This window comes from Platalea leucorodia (genome assembly GCF_965183815.1).
Source record: "Platalea leucorodia genome assembly, contig: HAP1_HAP1_SCAFFOLD_128, whole genome shotgun sequence".
NCBI classification, from domain to species: Eukaryota; Metazoa; Chordata; class Aves; order Pelecaniformes; family Threskiornithidae; genus Platalea; species Platalea leucorodia.
The window spans coordinates 284494-290313 of record NW_028121409.1 but is presented as its reverse complement, the minus strand read 5'-3'; positions in this window follow the sequence as shown (position 1 = coordinate 290313).

The following is a 5820-nucleotide window of genomic DNA, read 5'->3' as shown; positions in this document are numbered from 1 at the left end:
TCATTTGCCACACGATATCGAATATATATCACAACATATATATATATTATGTATAATATATATACTATATAATATTATATGCATTACAATATGTAAACTATATAAAGATATTATAATATATTACAAAATATCGTATATGTTATAATAAAATATAATAAAAGACATTATAATAACTATTATTATAGTAGCAGAATATATTAAATTATAGTTCTTATTATAATTTAATAATATAATAATATATAATATAAATGTAATTGGTATTATAATTATATAATGTGAAAATTATAATATTATATTAAAATATAATATATACAATCTGATATATATTATAAATATTATATAAAATATATATCAATATATATGTAATATATCACCACACGAGTACATAGGAAATACATTGGTATGTGCTTGTGAGGTTACTGGAGGCTGAGTACCTCAACAGGACGTACATGGCAAATGGGCCATTGTGTCTGTGCTTCTGATGTCACTCCTGCCTGAGGAGCTAGTAGGCCAGGAGTAGGCCTATGGATTGTGTAAGTGATTGTGAGGTCACTGGTGCCTGAGCAGATGATAGGCCAGGACCTGGCACATGGCTTGTGAATTTCTTTGTGGTGTCGATGGTAGCTGGTAGGCCAGGAGAAAGATGTCTGTTGTTGGATATTTTGAGGTCACAGGTGCCTGAGAAGCTGGTAGGAGTGGAGCAAGCCCCTGTCTTGTGTAGGTGTTTGCAAGGTCATTTGTGACCGATGAGCTGATGGGCCAGGAAGAGGCCCATGGGTTGTGTAAGTGCTTGTGAAGTCACTGCTGCCCTGGTAGCTGATAGGCCAGGAGCAGGGCCATGGCTGGTGTAGGTTGCTGTGGTGTCACTGGTGCCTGAGTAGCTGAGAGGTTAGGAGCAGAACAATGGCTTGTGTAGGTGTTTGTATAGGTGTTTGGTCAATGGTGTCAGAACACCTGATAGGCCAGAAGCAGGCACGTGGCAGGTTTAGATGTTATGACATCACCTGTGGCTGAGTGATGGATAGGCCAGGAGCGTGCACATGGCTTGTGTACGAGCTTGTGATTTCATGAGTACTGGATCAGCCTATAGGCCAAGAGCAGGCATATGGCTTGTGTGGGTGCTTCTGATGTCATCAAAATAATGTTTAAACCCCACCCAAACATGGCTTTTTGGAAGAACCATCAGCTGCAGAAGCCCGTGCACAGCACCCACCCCCGTGTGACTGTGTAACTCTTGAGCAGACAGCGATGGCAGCAGGAGGGTGTGGGGTCACCATCACTATAACTGCTGAGCACCCAGTGGTGGCAGTAGGAGGGTGTGAGGTCACCGTCACTATAACTGCTGAGCACCCAGTGGTGGCTGTAGGAGAGTGTGAGGTCACCGTCACTATAACTGCTGAGCACCCAGTGGTGGCTGTAGGAGGGTGTGAGGTCACCGTCACTATAACTGCTGAGCACCCAGTGGTGGCTGTAGGAGGGTGTGAGGTCACCGTCACTATAACTCAGAAGCACACAGCTGTGGCAGGAGGAGGGTCTGAGGTCCCATCACCGATGGCACCGCGTGGCCGTGGGGCTCGGTGCACAGCGGCCGTGTGCATCAGCGGGGCATGCCGGGGGCCGGGAGCTGCCCGGCCCCGTGTCTGCGAGGCCGAAGGAGCAGCCCCTGCAGCCCTGGCTGGAGCAGTCGGGGTGGGGGTGGCTCGGGGGCACCGCAGGGATGTGCCTGGGCACGGTGCCAGGAGGAAACCACAGACTTCCTGCCCGGCCGCTGCGCTGCAGGGGGAGCGCGGCGAGCGCTGCGAGGCCACGGGGGCTGTGGTTTGTGCACCTGCAGGCTCCAGCTCCCGATGCGCCTGTGGGGACGAATGGCCCCTCGGGGACAGGCTGAGAGTCAGGGGCCTGACGGAGCCTCTGGGCTGCAGGTCTGCTGCCAGGGCAAGGCCATGGCCCAGCTCGGGCTCCTGCGAGGGACCCAGGGTGGGGCTGTGCAGGGAGGGACGGGTGAGCCAGCCCTCCTGGGATGGAGCTCTTCCCCTGCCCAAGGCCCTTGCCCAGCTGCTGCTCCCAGCACAGTGGGGTCTGTAGCAGGGGCAGGGGCTGTTTCCTTCCCATCCTGACACAGGCCCCAGTGCAGTCCCAGCTCCGTTGTTCCCACATCTCATGGGGGAGCTGGACACTTGTCTCTTGGGCTCTTGGATGAGCCCACCGTAGAAGATGCTCAGTGCTCCCAGTCCCCACAGCAGGGTGCAAGGGGTGACGGACTCATTTCCCCTCCACACTGAGCTTCTCCCGTGACGCTCTCCTGCTGCAGTGACCATGACACTGGCAGCGGGACACATATGTCCCTCATATATGGTCATGAACGGCACTGGAGAAGTTCATTGGAGGGCTGGGCTGTGTCGGAGGGGAGATAGCTCCCGATAACGTCTCAGAAGGTGCTGCTGCTGCTTTTATTGGCTCCTCCTGCAGCTGGGTCGGCATCTGCAGAGATATATTACCCTCCCATCGTCATTGTCCCCGTGAGTCCCCAGGAGCCGTGGCAGGGAGTGGGGCGCAGCAGGGCTCTGCCAGCAGGGCAGGAGGCTCAGGATGAGGATGGAGGCACTCCTGTCCCCTCGGGTGCTGTGGCTGCTCCTCTGGGTGCAGCTGTGCAGGGGTAAGTGCCGGTTCCCTTGTCTCACAGCCCAGGGCCAGCGGGTACCAGCGGGGTCATTGGGATCCCTTTGGGAATGGGGTTTCTTTCCAGGCTCCACTGGGACAAGGGTCAGAAGGTGCTCAGGTCCATGGACCTTGTGCCTTTCCCTGTGCCTCTCTGTGTTTAAGGCAGCCTGTACCTGGCTGCATTTATGGACACCCCCATCCTGGATGACCCTTTTGGGACCCCTTGTTCCCCAGTTCTGTGCCCCTGAGGCTGGCAGTGGCCCAGGTGGTGATGGCAGCACTCAGCAATCCCCAGGGCACAGCCAATCTCCAGGGTGCCCTGGAGGGTTTGTGTGCTGCTCACTGCCCCAGGGTGCAGGGGAACCCCGACCCCAGGAAGGCAGTTTGTGCCCCACAGAGAGAAGGGGACAGTGCTGTCTGCACCCACAGGTGGCAGAGGCCTCCTTCCTGGGGGCCCCGGCCAGGCACAGGAACTAGGCTGATGCCTGGGATGAAGAGACGATATGGGTTGGGGGGATCCTTGGGATCATCTCGGTGCTCCCTGAGGACATGGAAAGCCATGGGGGTGGTGTGGGTTTGGGTGGTGGCAGGGCAGGTGGTGGGCAGGGGAAGCCGTGGGCCTGGGGCATGGGGCTTTCCAGGGTGTGCTTGGCTGGGGAGGAGATGGTGCCCTGTGCAGGGCCTGGGCGCACGGTGTGTGGGTGGGCATGGGCAGGGGGCTGTTGGAGTGAGAGGAGGTGCCAAGGGCTATGGGGCAGTGAATGACCCAGCAGGGCTGGAGTTGGCACCCGCAGCCTGCACAGCCCGTGGGGAGAGGAGGGACCCCCACACTTCCCCAGGCACAGCTCAGGGAGGAGAGGGCTCCCAGCCTGGTGCTGTGACTCGACTCCCAGAGCTGCAGCCTGGGGCTCGGCCCTCTCCTGACGGTCCCGTGTTTTGGTGTTTGAAGGGGCTGCGGAGGTGAGGCTGGAGGCTGGCGGCGGGCGCTGTGCTGGGAGAGTGGAGGTGAAACACCAGGGCCAGTGGGGGACCGTGTGTGATATCTCCTGGGACATGAACGATGCTGCAGTGGTTTGCAAGCAGCTGGGCTGTGGGTCTGCTGTTGAAGCTCATGAGGATGCACACTTTGGGCCAGGATCTGGCCCCATTTGGATGTCTAAAGTTGGCTGTCATGGCTCTGAGTCTGCCCTGTCTGACTGCACACACAGTGGATGGGGTCAAAACAACTGTTATCACCGTTGGGATGCTGGAGTGACGTGTTCAGGTAAGGGGCCATTCCTGTTCCCTACATTTGGGGCCAGGATGCGGGGAGGGAACTGGCTGTGCCCTCAGGAAGAAATGAGCAGACACCAGATCAGGGCCCAGTGTGGCCGTTAGCACTGCTGAGTTGGCACATATGTTGCTGCGTTTGCCAGTGCCTGAGGAAAGCCCCGTGAGAGCCCACCCTGGGTGCGCACACCCTTCCTGGTCCCTGAGGGGGCTCAGCCCACCCTCCATTGGTGCCTGGGGCTCAGGTGAAACCCCCTCCCTGCCCCTTGGTGTCCGTTGGTGCCCATCTTTCTCCTCCCATTCAGCCAGGACCTGTCTGGCATTGCCAGGGGCCAGGTCCCCCCATGCCAGAGGCACCGAGAGTGGCTCATGTGGCCACCCACAGCTCCGGGGAAGGGCACAGAGTGGTCAGGGACTTTTGGGTTGTGCCTCCTGGCAGGCATGAGTCCCTCGGCCTAAGCAAAGGGGCTGCTCAGAGGGGGAAAGCGCTGGCCTTGAGCAGAGGAGCAGGGTGGGGCACATGGCACCCCATTCCTCTCCCAGGGTCACCCCGCGAGAGCCAGCCCACGTGGACATGGCCCCGTGCTGTCAGTGCTGACCCGCTGCCCAGCCTCTCCTGCCTCCCCCAGCCCCAGCTGCCCTGTGCCACAGGGGCTTTGCCAGCACTTGCACTGTCCTCGGTGCCTGTCCTTGCACCGGGAGCTCGTGTCAGCCCAGGGCTGCCCCTCTGCCCGCTCTCCTGCCCTCTGCCTGGCCGTTGATGGGGATGTGCGTGCCTGGCAGTGCACTCTGGCCCTGGCTGAGGACCCCGTCCCTCAGCAGGTGCCAGAGTGGGGGCTGGCACAGACACTGACTGTACATAGAGCTGTGCCATAGCTGTACCCCGTGAAATGGCCCATCTAACAGCAGTGCCCCAACAGCCTGAGACCGCCCTGAGGGAAGGGTGTGTTACTGGGAATTCCAAGGGTTCCTCAGCCAGGCCCTGAGCTCAGTGGGCAGATCAGGCTGCAGCAGCCAACAGTGCCTTGGCCAGTCTCCCTGGGCCCCAAGTGCTCGCAGTGCTGCCAGGAAGCCCAGGGTCTCCAAAATGGCGGCAGTTGGTCCGAGCAGTGCCTACGGCTGGGGGTTTGGGGAAGAAGCAAGGCCACAAGTGCTGTGCTGATGTCTGAGGAGCGGCAGGGTGTCCCTGGTGTCTTTGTGCCATCAGCAGCCCCTGGGAGCTGCTGGTAGGGTTGTGGGGCTCTGTGCCTGTGGCCACCTTGCAGACCAGGTGGGACGTGGGCATGTAACTGCCAGAGGGCTCTGGGAACTCTCCGGGGACTTTGATTGCTCCAGGATTTGTCCGGCTGGTCGGAGGGGAGAGCCCCTGCTCAGGACGCGTGGAGATCCGTGATGGGAATGAGTGGAAACCTGTCTGTGACTCAGACTTTGGTCCCAAAGCTGCCGACGTGGTCTGCGGGGAGTTGCAGTGTGGCGCAGCCCTGTCTGTGCCCAGGGCAGCTCACTTTGGAGAAGGTGTTGGTGCCATGTGGGACAGAGAGCTGCAGTGTGTGGGGAATGAATCCCTTCTCATCTCCTGCCCCAGGGGATCCCGCAGAGACCAGCCCTGCGCCCACACGAACGCCACTGGTGTCACCTGTACACGTAAGGACTGAGGGTGGGGTGTTCCATATCTGGGGGTGTGCTGGGGCCAAGGGGAGCAGGGCCGGGGCAGTGCCATGCTGTGCTGGGTGTGAGGGCTGGAGGGGTGATGTGGTTGTCTGCAGCCTTAAAATTGTGCAGAAGGAGGAGAAAGACAGGCTTTCCTCCATTTGGCTGCTCCTCCAGCTCCTGAGGAAGTGAGAGCACAAGTCTGCCCTGTCTCATCCTTCTCTGTTCCCGATGACACAG